Source organism: Protopterus annectens, chromosome 7.part0 (assembly GCF_019279795.1).
Source record: "Protopterus annectens isolate FY-2018-M chromosome 7.part0, PAN1.0, whole genome shotgun sequence".
NCBI classification, from domain to species: domain Eukaryota; kingdom Metazoa; phylum Chordata; order Ceratodontiformes; family Protopteridae; genus Protopterus; species Protopterus annectens.
This window is the reverse complement of record NC_056739.1, coordinates 703,999,262-704,019,260: the sequence shown is the minus strand read 5'-3', so window position 1 is coordinate 704,019,260 and position 19,999 is coordinate 703,999,262. Positions and strand designations below refer to the sequence as shown.

At 37.3% G+C, this 19,999-nt stretch overlaps 1 long non-coding RNA gene across 1 annotated transcript in view; it reads right to left on the bottom strand.

The window, feature by feature from the left end:
- Positions 1-1,778: 1,778 nt before the first annotated feature.
- The window catches only part of LOC122805840, a 360,059-nt gene continuing 341,838 nt past the window's right edge, over positions 1,779-19,999 (bottom strand). Inside the window, exon 3 of the long non-coding RNA XR_006365467.1 lies at positions 1,779-2,314. This is a non-coding gene — a long non-coding RNA (uncharacterized LOC122805840). The remainder of the gene's footprint in view (positions 2,315-19,999) is intronic.

Below are 19,999 nucleotides of genomic sequence, written 5' to 3'. Positions count from 1 at the left end.
ACACTCATTCCAAAGCATACTTCTCAGTCTTTCAGAGCAAGAAATCAGGACAAAGCCAAAAATAATGGTAGGACAAAGCCAAAAATAATGGTGGGACAAAGGCGCAAAACTTAATTAGTTAGATAGTTGCTAGAATAACAGGTTTTGCATTATTTTGTATTTTCTGAGGGACATGAAGTCTGAAATTCAAATGTCTGCCATTATTTATTGTTATTTAGTGACTTTAAGCTTCATGTTGGTATCCCACAATTTCATCAGCATGGGTGAGGTTACATGATTATGTATGCAAATTTTGTGTTAATCAGCATCCTGGTTTTTGGCCAGTTGTACCTTCTTTTCATGGGCTTTCATAGCCAATGAACCCTGGCCGCTGGGGGGCCCCCACTGAATTTCTTTCCTTTATCTTAATTTCTGTTAAAGCTATCATTGGATGAAAACATTGTGTAAAAAGAAAAAATAAATAAAATGCACTTCAGAGCACATAGAAAGTTATGGCTTCTTAAAAAAGCTGAAGAGTAAGGCAACATATGGGAAAAGGAAGAAAAAGGTAATGTGCATGGTATGAGGAGCTAAAGATGAGCAGAGAGAACAGAGAGGCGCTCTGGATGATGTGTGTGTGTGTGTTTAGGGTAGAGTGCTGAACATTAGGCAGTGCCTAGGGTGCAATTTCACCTAAGGAGAGCTGTACATAGAGTTATTGTAAGTTATCATTGCTGCAACCAAATGCCAGTTACTGTGAATGTCTCTTTGTTAGATAGACCAACATAGTGTGGTACACAGGCCTGTCATAATACAGCAGCATTGAAGTTACAGGTCATTCTTTGAATACTACTGCTAAAAGTTTGCAGCATAAGATAAAAAATGCTTTGGGTGGTGGCAGTAACAGGGCAATACTTAGACTGAAAGTGCTTGGGACCCCCAACTTGACACTTGTTGGGGTCACCCAGAATGCTAATACCAGCCCTGTGGGCCTTTGTCCAGATTTTTGATGTTTGCAGGTTGAGAGGTATGAGGCTGATATCAGCCTACTTTCTAGCATTTAACTAAGAAAGGCAAAGCCTGTATTTTGGCTTCCACTAGAGTGCAAATGTGTATGTTTCCTGACAATACCATCTGTTATGATGAATGACAGAGCTGGCTTCTCTTAAAAATAAAACACATATACACACACACACACACACACACACACACACACACACACACACACACACACACACACACACACACACACACACACACTCACATACATACACACATCTAGACTATGATGCCAAAGCAAAATATTTGCTGTTTATAATGAATGTAGCAGAACCGCTGATATCACTTGGCATTAAATTACTACCTGAAGCAACTTCCTGAGATAAAACTTGCCTGATGGCTTGTTTTACAAGAATCTTAAAGATACATGCATGAACAGAAACACGATGGCAGATGGAGGCAAGACAAGTGCAGTATTCTGTGATCTGTTTATAATCTAGGGATCCAAGGGTACTGCTTTGCATCTAATTTAACCTTTCATCTTCACTCTTTTTGTATGCATTTTGTTTAATAATCAGAACAACAATGTGATGATTTATGTCTCTATCTCATATATTGTAGGATCTACAGGCAGGATACAGAGGTGAACATCAATATGTCACTGCAATAAATTTCCTTAATTCTGTGACCTTGTCTGTAGTTATAACATCTCTTGCTAAAAAAAATTGAAAACAACTATAGCCCTGAGGAATACACTTCATGCATTTCTCACTTTCAATAACCTGAGTGAGACTTAGCAGTTTTAAAGATATAATATTTTTATTTAGCTGCTTTTATTAACCAGGTCATTTTAGGCAAAGTTGATAATCTAGATACACAACACAGGCATTAACAAGTTGATGTCGTTATTTTCCATTACATGATTCACAGGCTAAAGTATTAACCACATTTTTACTCCTACAAAGTGTTTTCACACGCTCTTGCTATGAAGATTTAAAACTGCTAAACAAAACCAGCTTTATATTTTGTTAAACTTTCAAAGATGTTGAAATGATGATATACTATCTTCAGTGTGAATAACTAGAAACCAGAAATTATTAAGACAGTAGAATGTGCTTTACATATAATAAATACACTCTAGATAAGTAACCATTTAATATATAATTTCAAGCAATCTGCATTTTAGCAAAAACAAGCATCACTGCATTACACTGAGTGCTTAATTTTCTGCAGTACACTTTGATATGTCTTCTCCAGTTATTTATTTAAATGCTCATTGTCTTTTCTTCTTATACTTGTTCAGTTCATGTCCACTTTCAGAATATTTGATGTTATCCTGTATAGGAATACAGAGGAGGAAATACTATTAGTGTAAAGTCTTGCATAAACAAACTACACTTTTCTTTGTCTAGCATACATTTAACACAGTATATATTACAAATCAAGCTGTATCACTTTTTCCATCAAATGTGTCACAGTGTAACCCACTAATTAATCACTGAAACATAAGCATTAGGTGTTAATGTATCTTTGCACAGACTAGAATATTGTCCATTACTGCTATCCCCTAAACGTTTTGCTATCAATTTGTCTGAAAGCAAAATTCGAAGATTTATCCACTAGAGTATGCAATGGAGAACTCCACTGTTTTACTGTGCATAGAAGAAACTTACTGCCAATAACTACTTGGGCTTCTTTGCTATTGAATGCATTACCCTTTAAGGTCATTGCAAAGATTGATTGTCTTTACCCTAACAATAAATAACAAATATAAAATAGACAATGTTGGATGAATTCAAGAATCTAGCTGGCTCCTAAGGGCTTCATTTTTTTGAAGACCTTCATATTCTCCACCTTCAGTGGAAACAGATTTTTTTCTAAAATTACCATGGCAAGCTCAAATAATCCAGAAAGAATGTGAAATATAAGTGATATTTCATTGTTCCAGAAACAGCTTAAAATCATTTTAAAGATAATTACAAATGCATCTGCTTTAATGCCATGTGTTAAGCTACATACATTTCCTTACAAAATGTGAATGATTAAATGCAAAATTCCTCTATCCAAACATCAATGTTTTCAACGGAGTACTTTTGCTGTTACATATTATAATTCTGTAAATACCATATTTCTGTTATTAGTTGTTCTAAGCTACTAACAATCGACTTGCATACACTTTACTAAATAGCATATAGGGTGCACTATATTGCAGTCTTTCTTGGCCATGATTGTTGTACACCTTATTGTGAAATAATTAAACTATAAATATACATACGTTTGTACTGGTAATCTGTCACTATATTAACTATGGCAGCTTTTCATTTTTCTGTTCTATTTCTTTTATTAGATGTATACATAGAATCATCCGCAGTCTTAATGACTATTCGTTTTGACAATTTCTTCTTTGATAGAAATAAACTGAATCTGCCCCTATACTTATTGTCAGCAAGTTAATATTGCTCGAAATTAACATGTTAATAATTGCATGTACTTCTCCAACAGTTACTGCCATGTAACCCAAGAAAAACAGTTTTATGTTTTGCTTATTGTCTTTGCCAAGTGACCATCCCACTAGCATGGTTTCTACAATTTCATTAGTCATATCACAGTATGCAGAAGCTGGTATACATCAGCCCGGGCTTTTATTTGAATAATGGTTTTATCATGTCCATCATTTTTAGGCTCCACCCTTGTACATTAGGACTCTGAGTGACCTCCGTGTCATTTTCCTACTGACCACTGCATAGCTACAGCATTAGCAGTAGATTATGTGGACACTGACTTCCTGCTCAACCACAGTTAAAGCTTTCATACTAAGTGATTGCCTGCCAGTTATGTTTAAAATGAGACTTAACAAAATCCTTATTTTATTCAGCAGTAAAACAGCGTTGATTAGAAAACATTACAGTCTGAAAATACACACATACATATATATGTGTGTGTGTGTGTGTGTGTGTGTGTGTGTGTGTGTGTGTGTGTGTGTGTGTGTGTGTGTGTGTGTGTGTGTGCATGTATGTATGTATATATATGGTGTTCTTCCTTCCATAATAGCGTAAAGAAGGTATTCTATTGGATCTTGTAGCAGACGATGCAGAGAAGTAGTATGCAATTCAAACACACACGAGCTGCGCAGACAGAAAAAAAAGGGGGGCTGTTGATGATGATGAAGATGATTTTGTAACATATTTACCGGTTTAGTTTGAATGACATCCGTGCAAAAACCACAGTCATTTCCATTCTGGGATATTGAAACTGTTTTAAACTCTTTATAACTAAATGGGGAATACCCTTATGTGCAGGATTTATGGGAGAGTCTTAACCATTGCAGGATCAGGAGGGAGGGGTGCGCACACCATAATATATTTACCTTTACAGGATATAAAGTATAGGGTTTGATTTTCTCACATGGATTAACTGATTAAACTTAAAATAACCAATCGAAGACAGTTAGCTCATACTAATCTAAGGAAACAATCTGTTTTTATTTTCATTCCCTGTTTGAACACTCAGCTACAGATCCTCAGATAACATCTAGCAATAAGGTGTTCTTCATATTGATCACTGCCACAGTAGCTCTGTTATATGGGGTTATATCTCTACATAGGATATAAATAGGCTGGCCACCTTCCAAAACTTGTGGCATCTGCAAGGCGGCCAAACTGTTAGCTCAGTCTAAGCTGATTAAAAGACAAGTTTGAGCGTCTTCAGAACCTCCCGCGCCGTTACATTGAAGTGCCCCTGGCTGGCTTTTTGAGGATTGTGTTTGTGCTCATCCATTTCTTGAGCAGATAATGCCCTTTGGGGAAACCTTCCACATATTATTTTTTAATGTTCAAACTTTTCAGATTTAGGAAAGTATATTTTCAGCTAGGGTTTCGCGCCTTTTAACACTGTCACAACTTTACTCTACTTTTAAAAAGGCATTAACTTTGTGTTTGTCCTGTGGATAAAAAACTGTGTTTAAATTATTGCTTTTTGTTAATGTATTAGTATAAGTATATCAGAGTACCTTTTACCAGGCTTTACTGGAAAAATTATGCTTTACTGCTTTTAAATGTTACTAGCCCAGTTTAGTTTTCCCAGAAGCACCATTTTCAGCTTCTGACCGCGTGTCCCATGGTTGGTCCTTCTTCCAGACACAAAAGAAAAAGTTAACTTGAACAGCCTTGCTGTTCACAAATGTTAGCATTTGTCTTAGCCACAGGTGGTTGACTTTTCCATTGTACAAAGCTGTTTCCTCAGACCACTCATCTTTTTCTCCAGTTCTCTCTGCGTTGTCAATACAGTCACTTTAGGGGGAAGGTTAGCCATGACTCTGTCATGGTGCCCCAATGGGCAAGGGAGGGATCCATTTGTCAGTGTTAGTAGAAGGCAGGAAGGTGCCCCTGCATAGCTAGAATATTGTACCCATCCCTGGGGAAGTTGCTGGTTGCTGCCATTAATAACTTGTTTGTTCCAACTTCTTCAGTCAAAAAGAAACAGAAAACTAAACATTTATCATCTCCCGTACAAATTTCACGGGAAGGAGTAGTTTATTAATTCTTGGCTCAGGGTGTTGTACAGGCTATTAATGTTTTATCAGGTGGTTTGTAAAGAAAAGTGATTCCTCTTTTCCTGAAGAGATTCAAGAAATTAAATCTAGAGGGGTGATGGGACAGATGAAGCCAGCACAGATGACTGACTCCATACTCAAAGGAGATATGTTATCTGAACCCTCCCTCAAGCAAAAATATCACTTCTTTTCTCTGAGAATCTTTCTGAATTTACCAGCAGCCAATGGAAGAACACTGACATTTTTAGTCTCAGAAAATACCATAGAGTTGTTACAAATGGAATTCCAGAGCCTCCTCCCCATCTCCCCAGTGTTGCTCCCATTGAAAATGTGTTTGTTAAGACCATGTGGTTTTCCTGGCAAACAGCCTGCTGCACTTCTGAGAAAGCAGATAGAATGTTTAAAGTTCCTCAGTCTTCAAGTTTTTATATATATCCATCTCAGACCTATCACAGCAGCTAGCTTTCTAATCTATCTGCTACTGCTAAACATACAGTTAATTCACATCTTTCTTCTTTACTCATCTGACAAGGAAAATAATTGACAATTTTGAGAGAAAGTGAATTGTTTCTACAACTTTATTTTTTAGAATTTTGAATTGTCATGTGTCATAATGCTAAAGTTTATTCTTGGATCAGGAAAGTATGAGGCGTCTTATCTGTGTCTCTCCTGGGAAAAAAAATATGCTTGGTGTGATTTAGTTTATTTGGTTTCTGTCACTACTTATTGCTTCAGTGTGGTAAGGACTCCGTAGATATAGTATCTATAGCTGCTGCCACTGGTAACGCTGAGGAGGTTTGTCTATTGCATTCTCATAACCTTCCAGGAAGATGCAAAAATGAGATTTTAAATTTTCCTTGGATAATGGATTTAGTTTTTGGACCCCAAGGTAGAGAGTGTAAGGAAAAATGTGATGAAAAGGGAAAGCTGGATAAAAGGAACTGTCAGATTTTCCAGCCTCCCTTCTCCAAAAATTTCCAAGTGATTTGCTGTCTTCATCCACCCTTTGGCAAAAAATAGTCTCAGCAAAATGCAGATAAGCAGACATTTAAAAACATTGGCAAGGAGGTTCCAAAAGAAATTAGGAACCTACCACCACAGAATAAAAGAAAATTCAAAGATAGCAGAATGCCTATATAAGTGGATCCTGTCCTCCCATCCTGGCAAGGCAATTATTAACTCTTCTAGAAAGTTTCAACCTATTTGTCTCTTTGACAGCAAAATTGTTTCATAGTTCATAGGTAGGTACTAGGCTAATTGCCCAAGGGCATTTATAAGCCTAGCTGTGAGTGCGTCAGCCACTGCCCCATTGATTAATTAACCGAGCTCTAAGCCAAGAAGAGCCAACGAAGTGATCCCAGGGATGTATTTTTTAGCCACCAACCACCGCCAAGGTTTCTCTTGAAGAGTGTTAGTGAGGGGCCCTGACTAATATAGTTATCATGTCCATCATTTTTAGGCTCCACCCTTGTACATTAGGACTCTGAGTGACCTCCGTGTCATTTTCCTACTGACCACTGCATAGCTACAGCATTAGCAGTAGATTATGTGGACACTGACTTCCTGCTCAAACTACAGTTAAAGCTTATACTGTAAGTGATTGCCTGCCAGTTATGTTTAAAATGAGACTCCCAATGAAAAACTTATTTTATTCAGCAGTAAAATGAAGGATTAGAAAACATTTTTTTACAGTCTGAAAGAAAATACACACACATACATATATATGTGTGTGTGTGTGTGTGTGTGTGTGTGTGTGTGTGTGTGTGTGTGTGTGTGTGTGTGTGTGTGTGTGTGTATGTATGTATGTATATATGAAGTTCTTCCTTCCATAAGAAGGTAAAGAAGGTATTCTATTGGATCTTGTAGCAGACGATGCAGGAGAAGTAGTATGCAATTCAAACAACACACATTTAGAGCTGCGCATAGAAAAAAGGGGGCTGTTGATGATGATGAAGATGATTTTGTAACATATTTTACTGCCTAGTTTGAATGACATCCCAGCAAAACCACAAATAATGCTTCCATTCTGGGATATTGAAACTGTTTTAAACTTTATAACTAAATGTAATGCAATACCTTATGTGCAGGATTTATGGAGAGTCTTAACCATTGCAGACTTAGGAGGGAGGGTGTCATAATAATTAATATATTTACCTTACAGATATAAAGTATAGGGTTTGATTTTCACATGGATTAACTGACTAAACTTAAAATAACCAATCAAGACAGTTAGCCTAGTACTAATCTATGAAACAATCTGCTTTTATTTTCATTCCCTGTTTGAACACTCAGCTAATACAGATCCCTCAGATAACATCTAGCAATAAGGTGTTCTTCATATTGATCACTGCTGCAGTAGCCTAAGCTGTATGGGGTTATATCCTACACAGGATATAACAGCTGGCCACCTTCCAAAACTTCAGGGCATCTGCCATGTGGCCAAACTGTTAGCTCAGTCTAAGCTGATTAAAAGACAAGTTTGAGTGCCAAGCCCTTCAGAACTTTCCCAGTGCCAAAGACAGTGCCCCTCGGCTGGCTTTTGAGGATTGTGCTTGTGCTCATCCATTTCTGAGCAGATACGTTCCCTTTGGGGAAACCTTCCACATATTATTTTTAATGTTCAAACTTTTCAGATTTAGGAAAGTATATTTTCAGCTAGGAGTTTGCGTCTTATTGACTGTCAAGCAACTTAACTGTACTTTTAAAAGGCAGCAAACTTTTGTGTTTGTCCTGTGGATAAAAACTGTGTTTAAATTACGTTTTTGTTAATGTATTAGTATAAGTATATCAGAGTACCTTTTACTGTGTTTTACTGGAAAAAATTATGCTTTACTGCTTTTAAAATGTTACGAGCCTGTGCTGCTTAGTTTTCCTGGGAAAGAAGCACCATTTTCAGCTTGACCGTGTCCCATGGTTGGTCCTTCTTCCAGACACAAAAAGAAAAAAGTTAACTGAACAGCCTTTGCCACCACAACAAGCTAGCAATTTGTCTTAGCCACAGGTGGCTGACTTTACTGTGGCCAAAGCTGTTTCCTCAGACCACTCATCTTTTTCTCCAGTTCTCTCTGGTGTTGTCAATACAGTCACTAGGGGGTTAGCCATGACTTCTGCAGCTGTTGGGGTGCCTCAATGGGCAAGGGAGATCCATATTTGTCAGTGTTAGTAGAAGGGGCAGGGAAGGTGCCCCTGCATAGCCAGAATATTGTACCCATCCCTGGGGAAGCTGCTGTTGCTGCCATTAATAATCCTGTTTGTTCCAACTTTCAGTCAAAAAGAAACAGAAAACTAAACATTTATCATCTCCTGCACAAATTTCACGGGGAAGGAGTAGTTTATTAATTCTGGCTCAGGGTGTTGTACAGGCTATTAATGCTCTTATCAGGTGGTTTCTGGTAAAAGAAAAAGGGATTCCTCTTTTCCTGAAGAGATTCAAGAAATTAAATCTAGAGGGGAATGTGATGGGACAGATGTAGTTTTTTTCAGCACAGATGACTGACTCATACTCAAAGGAGAGCATGTTATCTGAACCTCCCTGCCAAAAATACTCTTTCTCTGAGAATCTTTCTGGAATTTACCAGTGTTTTCAATGGAAGAACACTGACATTTTTTAGTCTCTCAGAAAATACTATGAGTTGTTACAAATGGAATTCCCAGAGCCTCCTCCCATCTCCCCAGTGCTGCTCCCATTGGAAAATGTGTTTGTTACATCATGTGGTTTTCCTGGCAAACAGCCTGCTGCACTTGAGAAAGCAGATAGAATGTTTAAAGTTCCTCAGTCTTCTAAGTTTTTATATATCCATCTCAGACCTATCACAGCAGCCATAGCTTTAATTCATTCGGCTACTGCTAAACATACAGTTAATTCACATCTTTCTTCATCATCTGACAAGGAAAAACAATTGACAATTTTGAGAGAAAGTGAATTGCTTCTACAACTTTATTTTTTAGAATTTTGAATTGTCATGGTCATACGTTAAAGTTTATTCTGACTGTGAAAGTATGAGGCATGTCTTATCTGCAGTTCCCTCCTGTGGAAAAAAATATGCTTGTGTGATTTAGTTTATTTGGTTTCTCGGGTCACTACTTATTGTTTAAAGTGTGTGTATGACTCTGTAGATATAGTATCTATAGCTGCTGCCACTGGTACTGTGTTGAGGAGGTTTGCCTGGCTGCATTCTCATAACCTTCCAGAAGATGCAAAAAAATGAGATTTTAAATTTTCCTTTGGATACGGATTTAGTTTTTGGACCCTCTGCTGCAGAGAGTATGAAAAAATGTGATGAAAAGGGAAAGCTGATAAAAGGAATCTGTCAGATTTTCCAGCCCTCCTTCTCCAAAATTTCCAAGGGATTTGTTGCTCCTTCATCCAACTTTGGCAAAAAATAGTCTCAGCAAAATGCAGATAAGCAGACATTTAAAAACACTGGCAAGGAGGTTCCAAAAAGAAATTAGGAACCCACCACCAGAATAAAGGAAATTCAAAGATAGCAGAATGCCTATATAAGGGATCCTGTCCTCCCATCCTGGCAATTATTAATCCTTCTAGAAAGTCTGAATCTCCATTTGTCTCTTTGACAGCAAATTGTTTTCATAGTTCATAGGTAGGTACTAGGCTAATTGCCCAAGGGCATTTATAAGCCTAGCCAGAGTGTGTCAGCTTTCACTGCCCCATTGATTAATTAACCGAGCCTCTGTCAAGAAGAGCCAATGAAGTGATCCCAGGGATGTATTTTTGTTACCCATCCACTCGTCAAGGTTTCTCTTGAAGAGTGTTAGTGAGGGGCTCTGACTAATATAGTTAGGAATTTTGTTCCAAAGCATGGGGAGTCTCTGTGACAGCAATCTATCCCTCCAGCATGTTCTATTTATTGCTGCGGTGAGGTTCAGTTCACTAGAGCGAGTGGCTCACAGTGACTTGGATTTATTTAGGTGGAGCATGTCCAATAATTCTGAGTTGGACATGGCTTTGTAAGTCAGGCAGAGATCACCTCTGAGTAAGCGATATGCCACTGAGTACAGCTAGAGTTTTTCCAGTCAGGCTGCATAGGACATATGTTTGAGGCCAGTAATCTTTTTGGTGAGGTACTTTTGTGGTCTTTCCAGCTTTTAAAAGTATCTTGTGAGGTACATCCTTGTACTCTATGATGGGTCTGATGAGTGACGAGAAGAGGGGCACTATAACCTCTTTATTTCTAGTTGTGAACCCTTTAGTAATTAGATGGGTTACATAGAAGGATTTCCTAACTACTTTGGCAATAAGATTGTCAAAGGAGAGATTACTATCTACCTGGGTCCCCAGATCTCTTATTACCTCTTCTGTATTAAGGGAGCTGCCACCTATGTGGTAATTCATGGGTGTTTTGTTTTTCCCAAACGGGATGACTATGCATTTTTTGGCATTTAGTTTGATGACTTTGACACCAGGTATCTGTCTCAATAAGGCCCTTTTGGAGAATGTCCGTGTCAGCTGGAGAGTCAATTATAGCTCCCAGTTTGCATTCATCGGTGAACATGGTTAGCCCTAGTCCTCCTGTGTTTATCTGTACTTCTGAGAAGTATATGCCAAACAGTAGGGGTCCCAGGACCGAGCTTTGTGGGACACCACTTGTGACTGGTTTAGAGTCGGACCTGGAGCCTGCTATTCTTACCATGTGAGTTCTGTCTGTAAGCCAGTTGGCAACCCATCCCGTGATGTAGTGGTTTATGTTCAGGCTGGTGAGTTTTTCTAAAATTCCCGAGTGAGGAATGGTGTCAAAAGCCTTGGCGAGGTCAAGGTAGGCTGTGTGAACTACCTTCTCCGCATCTATGGCCTTGGTGACTGTCTCGAAGAAGTCAACCAGGTTTAGTAGGCATGATCTGTCCTTAACAAAGCCGAACTGGGTCATTTCAAATGTTTTGAGGTTCCCAATGTCTTTGTTAATGAGATCCAAGATGATGCTCTCCATAGCCTTGCAGACCAGGCAAGTCAGGCTTATGGGGCGATAGTTACCAGGGTCAGTTGTGGCCCCCCCCTTTGTGGAGCAGAATAACTGTTGCTGTGCGCCATTCTATGGGCACGTAGCCTGTGGAGAGGCTAAGATTGAACAGTGTGTTTAGGTGGGGGGTTAGTTTGTTCTGTAGTTCATGCAAGACGCAGCCTGGGACACCTTCTGGCCCCATTGATGCTGTGCTTTTGGCTTTTAAAAGGGCTGTTTTCACCTGTGCATCTGTGATTTTTGGGACACTACACTTTTCTGGTATTGTTGTGGGCCCTTTTGGGGGTGAGAGGGGGGGTGACATTTGCATTGAATCTATCTGTCAGGATGTTGACGATATCACTGGGTTCAGTATATTTTGTTCTATTTTGCACTAGCTCAGAGCATATCTGCGAGTTGCCACTTAGATTCTTGACATAGCTAAAGAAGGCTTTGTGGTTATCTTTCAAATCCTTGGCTATTTTTCTTTCAAAGTTAGCCTTGAAGGATTTTATGAGGGACCTCAGTTTCTTACTGATACTGATCAGGGATGTCTTTCCTTCTTGGGATTTGCTTTTTTTATGAACTAGTTTCCTCCTTCTATTGTATAGCCTGTTTATGGCAGGGGTCCTGTTTATGGCAGGGGTTCAGACAAATGAGTTTGGAGATTGATGGAACAGGGATATAATTGCCAGTGGGAAGAAATTCCACTCTTCCAGAAATGCCTTCTAGATTCACCTGACCAAACTCTTCTATTCCCTCCTGTTCTAGAACCAATTCCTCCTCTTTCCAGTTGGGAAATATTTTAATTGAAGAATGATTTGGTGCCAAAGAAAGAAAATGCATGGATACCTGTAACGGACCTTTCTTCCTAAACCAGTATGTGATAGTGTCCATGCTCAAAATGCATTCACTTTAAAATCTGTTACTCATTCTTCCTCATATGAGTTTTTTTGGTAACCTCAGATTTAAAAGATGCTTATCATCACACTATTATTCATCCAGATTTCACGCATTTTTATGATTTTATGTGTCTGGATTACATTATCAGTTCTCTCCCTTACCATTTGACTATCTATGGATCCAAGAGTGTTCACAAAGTGTCTAGCTCCTGTTAGAGTCCATTGCAAGCATCAGGGTATCCACATTTGTTTTCATATTTAAATGACTTGCTTTTCTTTGTAGAGTTGAATTCAAAAAGTCAGGAATCTGTCACTTGGGTGAGAAATCTCCAACACAGGCTAGGATTCCAACAGAACATTCAAAAGTATTTTTTGATTCCATCATACAGTACTGTGTTCCTGGGATGTCAGCTAGACACCTTGGTACAAGGAGCTTTTCTTCCATTTACCTCCAATGCAGGCTAGCCAAGTTAGCATACTGTCAAAGGAAAAAACTTCAAAGACCAATACACGTAAGGTTCATTTAAGGCACATTTAATAACTTGCTGCAAGGAGACAAAATATGCAAATACAGAGTTTGTCTATCTACTAACAGGAAGTAAACCATTCTTATACTGTTTTACAAGACATTGCCTTCTACAGCTGACGTAATCAAACACAACCTTCAGTATTGTTTCACAGCAGATGCTACTCAAGATTTTCTGCTGACATGACTAGATTTATGAGAAACTTTTTTGAAAAAACAACCTGGCCTTGGTGGCCACTAGCTCGTTGCAGTCTTCTATTGTACAGTGTTGCAATTCAAGGTACTTTTCTAACTCGGGCATAAAGCAAATGATGATTACAGTTCATATTCTTCAAGCAGTCTTTGTTCTAATTATCTACAACTTCTGCAGCTGTGTATTTTCTCATAGCACAAACAGAACTTCTTGTCTAAGTCTAATAACATTTATAGAAACAGTATTGTTCTATTCATTATTTTCCTAACACAAGCAGAAATCATCTGCTTCTCAGTAAATTTCCAAGGCATAAGCAAAGATTTTGGCTGCACATATCTGATGACAATACAAGGTTAGAAAGCATCTGCAGTTTGTACAGATTTATGCAGTATGAAATAGAATAAATGCGTTAACCCTTTTCAAGCTCTAAATGCAATAGCATATTACTAATACACAAATTAATACATATTTTCTGACATTTCCCCCATTAATACTTTTATTCTACTTTCAAAAAAGTATAAACAGTTTGTTTTCTTCTCCTAACCTCTTCCACTCAGAATTTGCAGTTAAGAGAGTCATTCAGTCTTTAACAGTTCTTCAAACTCAGTACTTTGATATAAGGTTTCAGAAACTGACATGTCTATAAAGTCTTTAATCAGTCTTTTCATGCAAGGGATACCACAGCAAACACATACTCCCAATAGGAACATTCCCACACAAATGGCAATCAGGATGTTCATTAGGATGGTACCCCACCCCCCAAAACCATTTCTGGAAAAAGTCCGTCAGTGGGTTTGGGCCTGGTTTGGTCATGACCAACACTTGCTGAATCACCTCAAGATGATTGTCTATCTCATGTTGATGGTCAGGAATATACGAACAGCATTCTTCTTGGATTAAAGCACAAGTACCACCTCTCGCCACTAGGGTGAAGTCGAGAGCCATGTGGTTTTGAAGCACTACAGTTCTCATAGCATTCAGTTCATCAGTCACCAATTCAAGAGCAGAAAAAGTTGCATTGCTCATTACTTCGAAAAGTTTAGACAGTTTTCTCAGCTCCCAAATCGATTTCACTGCTCTATATGCTGGTAATATGCCTGCCCACAAAATAACAGTATCACTCAGGTCCATATGTGTCAGTTTATCGCTCATAGAATGATGGTTTCTCCAGCCCACATCAATTTGTCCCACTGGATTTTCAGGTTTCCTGATGGGTTTCTTGGTGACCTCTCGGGCATTCCGAATTTTTCCTCGAGGCAAAACTGCAGTGTGTCGTATGGCCGGAACCAGGTAACCCAAAAAACAACTGCCGGACCAATTCTCAGGTAACCATTTGTATGCCTTTCTGCCACACACAAAATAACAGTCCTCTACTTTAGTAGTAACTTTGCTATTAATATACACTTGTCCTGCATGAAACATTTTATCAGTTATAGACATTTGCTTAAAAAGAACAGAATTATGTTGTACTTCATTAATTGTTTTATGCATCAATTCAAGAAATGAATCATAGTTTCTATTACAATAAGAACCTGTATTGTTAGCTTTGGTGTAACATTTATAAGGAACAGTCACATCTCAATTGCTCCAACCCACCTGAACAGTATACTTTTTATAAAAACACACAGTTCCCTTTTGTGGAACAGACAAGTGCAATGCTATTTTATCTTGGAATTTAACGGTTGAGGTATCATAAATCAAGTTTTCCCAGGTCTCATTGACCCCTAGGGGGACTGCAGTCATTAATAATCCCCCGTATGCTGTCAGTAAAGCTGTACAAATCCAGCAATTTGAAACATTAAAAGTTTCAGCATACACATATTTAATTGCCTGGTAAGTGTTAAAGTTTGGGTGTCAGTCTATGAGTAATGCTTCACGTTTATTCAGTTCAGTTTGTGTGGCTGAGGAAAAGAAAGGCCACAGCAAAAAGATTATTGTCACTAGTATAGTTAACAGGATGATTATGCAATACTTCTGAGGAAATGGTTGTTCTGCATTCCTGTTTGTTCTGGATTCTATCATTTTTACTCTTGACATGTAACAAGATTTTTGTCCAGTTCAAAGTTCTTAACTGGTTTGCAGTGCATCAAGGTGGATCCAAGATGCTCGCTTCGCAATCTTGACTGCAGTGGGTGTTGAAAAAAGCACTTGATATGGGCCCTCCCACTTTGGTGATGACCAGTTCTTTTTCTTAATTATCTTCACCCAAATCCAGGTGCCTGGGGCCACTGTTGCTTCTGATGGTCTGGTTTGTTCTTTATCTGAAACAGAATTTGACTGCAACAGATGTTTAGAATTCAACAGATTTCTCATATACTCTACTAGTGTACAGTCAGCTTCCTGGTCTGCGAGTATGAGAGGTTTCCACTGAGGTATATAATAAGCCCTTCCAAATAGTTTTTCAAAAGGAGTCAATCCTTTTGCATTCAGAACAGTTCTCATTGTCAACAGTGCCAGGGGGAGACAGTACACCCAATTTCTCTGTGTTTCTGCTATTAACTTATTTAGCTTACTTTTTAAAATCCCATTATGCATCTTTACTAACCCTGCAGATTGAGGGTGATACGCACAATGATTCTTTAAAGAAATCCCAAAATACCTACTTAGTTGTTGTATGGTTTGGTTTACAAAATGTGTGCCATTGTCACTGTAGATCCTTTCTGGAATGTCAAATCTGGGGATGATTTCTTTAACAAGGGTTTTTGCTACGGTAGCTGCGTCTGGATTTTTGGTCAGAAAGGCTTCCACTCATCTGGAAAACATATCTACAATGACAAAACAGTACTTCTTATTTTCACATTTGTTCAATTCTATGAAATCCATACAGATAGTATGAAACGGATACAGTGGTGTAGGGAAACTCCCTTTCTTGGGCTTTAACGCCCCTTGTGCATGATGTTTATTACAAACGTGGCATGACGAACAAAAATGTTTAGAATAGTTTGTAAATCCATATGTTGTGAACACACGATTCACCAGCTGTACCATCCCCCCTGTTGAGACATGGCATTGCCCATGGCTCAACAAAGCTGCATATCTAAACAAATTAGATGGCAATATCGGTTTTCCCTCTTTGGAGATGTACAGCCCCTTTTTGAGAATTCAAACAGTAACAAGAACTAGTAAAAATACGAATGAAGTCACCACAGCTCACTGCATCACTCAACAATTTAGTTTAATATTACAATACAAAAAACGATTCTATACTGGGTTTCTTCAGAGTAACAATCATATGGAGCAGTTTCCTTATGTACTGTGAATAATTAACATCAATAATTAAATTAACTTCGTTAATTGAATAATTACATACTTATTGTTTCACCCAAGTTTAGGCATATAAGAACTAAGCAATTCAGTATGTTTTTATCTAAAAACTAAATTAATGCATTGTGTAATATATCATTAGTATAATAACCAGAACTAAAAAACAATTGTCATTTATCTAATGTCTCTTATAAAATCTTCTAAGTCACATATATATATATGTGGATATAAATAAATAAATAAATAAATACATAACATCCCTTACACTCTACCTAACTAATTGTTGTAAAAAATGCTTAAAATATTGTGTAAATATAAATATGTAACAATATAAAAACACACATATATGGATGTATAAATAAGTAAATACTATAACTTAATAAATAGTAATAATAATGAATATATATAAATGTGTATAAAAACATATTTGTAAATATAAACATAGATTAAAACCAGCTTGATATGTTATACATATTAAAAATACAATTAAATAGTGTAAGATTTCATTTTCAAGAAGCTGCTAATGGATATATATTCATTTATACCTGGTTTACTACTAGCATTTAATCTGAGTTGCCATAAACATTCTTTCATCTCTAACAAATTGTTGACATCCCCTTCCTTTACTGGTGATTCAGGCACTCTATCAATTACAAAAAACAGAATTTTTTTGAAAGCTGAACATGTTGTACTGTGCATGTATAGTGCATTAGTTGATTTTTTATTTTTTATATCTCTATTATGTTCACTTATTCTCTCTCTCAATTTACTAATTGTCTTTCCTAAATAGAATGCAGCACATGATAAGCAAGTGGCTAGGTAAATAACTTGTTTTGTATTGCAGTTTACAAAGCCTGGGCATCGAATAGCCCTATTGTATCCTTTTATGGCGACATAGGGTCCATCGTTTATGTATCTACATGTCTTACAAAATCCACATTTCTTCATACAGGATTTATTGTTAACTTCTTCAAATTCAAATTTCAAAATTCGCCATAAAAGGATACAATAGGGCTATTAGATGCCCAGGCTTTGTAAACTGCAATACAAAACAAGTTATTTACCTAGCCACTTGCTTATCATGCGCTGCATTCTATATAGGAAAGACAATTAGAAAATTGAGAGAGAGAATAAGTGAACATAATAGAGATATAAAAAAATAAAAAAATCAACTAATGCACTATACATACACAGTACAACATGTTCAGCTTTCAAAAAATTTCTGTTTTTTGTAATTGATAGAGTGCCTGAATCACCAGTAAAGGAAGGGGATGTCAACAATTTGTTAGAGATGAAAGAATGTTTATGGCAACTCAGATTAAATGCTAGTAGTAAACCAGGTATAAATGAATATATATCCATTAGCAGCTTCTTGAAAATGAAATCTTACACTATTTAATTGTATTTTCAATATATATAACATGTCAAGCTGGTTTTAATCTATGTTTATATTTACAAATATGTTTTTATATACATTTATATATATTCATTATTATTACTATTTATTAAGTTATAGTATTTACTTATTTATACATCCATATATGTGTGTTTTTATATTGTTACATATTTATATTTACACAATATTTTAAGCATTTTTTACAACAATTAGTTAGGTAGAGTGTAAGGGATGTTATGTATTTATTTATTTATTTGTTTATATACACATACATATATATATATATATATATATATATATATATATATATATATATATATGACTTAGAAGATTTTATAAGAGACATTAGATAAATGACAATTGTTTTTTAGTTCTGGTTATTATACTAATGATATATTACACAATGCATTAATTTAGTTTTTAGATAAAAACATACTGAATTGCTTAGTTCTTATATGCCTTTTTGAGAATTGCTCCTCGTTTTATCCATCTTTGTTTCTCAACTTGTGTAGTAAGTGTCTGCATTGTTTTTAACATTTCTAAGTCTAAAATCTCAGAGGGTTGTAATTCCCCATTCAAAAGAAATACTTCTGAAGCTGCCTGTTTTGCAGCTGTATCAGCTCTTACATTACCTTTTGAAATCCTATCCTGTTGCTTGGTATGAGCTATGCACTTACAAATAGCTACTTTCTGAGGTAACTGAATAGATTCTGAAAGATCTAAAATAAACTGCGCATGATTGATTGGTTTGCCAGTAGATGTTATCATTCCTCGATTTTTCCACAGTTGCGCAAAAACATGTACAGTAGAAAAAGTGTACTGGCTGTCAGTAAAAATGTTCACACATTTACCCTTTGCTAAGGTACATGCCTGTGTCAAGGCAATCAATTCTGCTGCTTGTGCAAATAAGTTGTGTGGTAAAGGTTTTGCTTCTATAATCTCAGTATTGGAAACTACTGCATATCCTACTAGGTTCTGTCCTGCAGGACCCCTTTTGCACGAGCCATCCACATAGTATGTCACCTCGGCGTCATCCAAGGAAACATCCGTGAGATCTTTTCTAGGCAGTGTCTTTTGCTCAATCACCTGCAGGCAGCTGTGCGGTGTGCCATCTGCAGGGGTTGGGAGCAAGGTAAAAGGTTTCAAAGTCATGCATCGTTCAATTGTCATGTGAGGTTGGCTCAACAATATAGTCATAGAGGAAAGATGCCTAGCAGGGAAAAGATATGCTACCTTTTCTTGCAGTAAAATAATTGTGACTACATGAGGCACTCTCAATGTGAGACGGTGGAACAAAACTACTTAGGCCGAAGCCTATACTGCCATTGCAGCTGCAACTACTGCTTGTACACAGTGGGGTAAAGACCGTGCCACTGGGTCCATTTGTGATGAATAATAAGCAATGGGGCATTGCTTGTCCCCATGCTGCTGTGTTAACATTGATGTAATATAACCTTGCTTACAATCTACAATTTGGAAAAAAACGTTTATGACAGTTTGGTAATCTTAAAACTAATGAGGACGCTATTAACTGTTTCAATTTGCAGAAAGCAGATTCTGCTTCTGGTGTCCATTGTAACAAATCCTGTGCTGCCATAGGCTTTTTATATATCAAGTTAGTCAACGGTGCAGATTCCAAAGCATAGTTTGGAATCCAGCTCTGACAAAAATTGATCGCACCCAGGAAGGACATCATTTCCTTCTTGGTAATGCATTTTGGTGCTTGCAAAATCACTACTTTTCTGTCCTCATCTAATGTTCTACCCTATTTGGATATTACATATCCTAGGTATTTAACTTGTTTTCTCCAAAGCTGCAATTTATTTTTGTTTACTTGATGTCCTTCAGTGGCTAAAAATTGTAATAGCGCTATGGTATCTTCTTTGCAATCTTGCTGGGTGGGGCCGCCAGCAGGATGTCATCAACATAAAGTAAAATCTGACTGCCTCTTGGTGGGGTAAATCTCATCAAATTGCTTGCCATCTCTTGTGAGAATATTGTCGGACTTTCACAATATCCCTGTGGTAGTCACGTATATGTATACCTTTTCCCCTGAAATGTGAATGCAAACCAGTGCTGGCTGTCAGGGTGTATCGGTATCGAAAAGAACGCATTGCTGATATCTACCACAGAAAAATATTTCTGTTGAGGTTTCAAATCATTCAACAGGGTGTGTGGACCTGGCACCATAGGTGCCCTTGGTATTACTGCATCATTTACAGCTTGTAAATCTT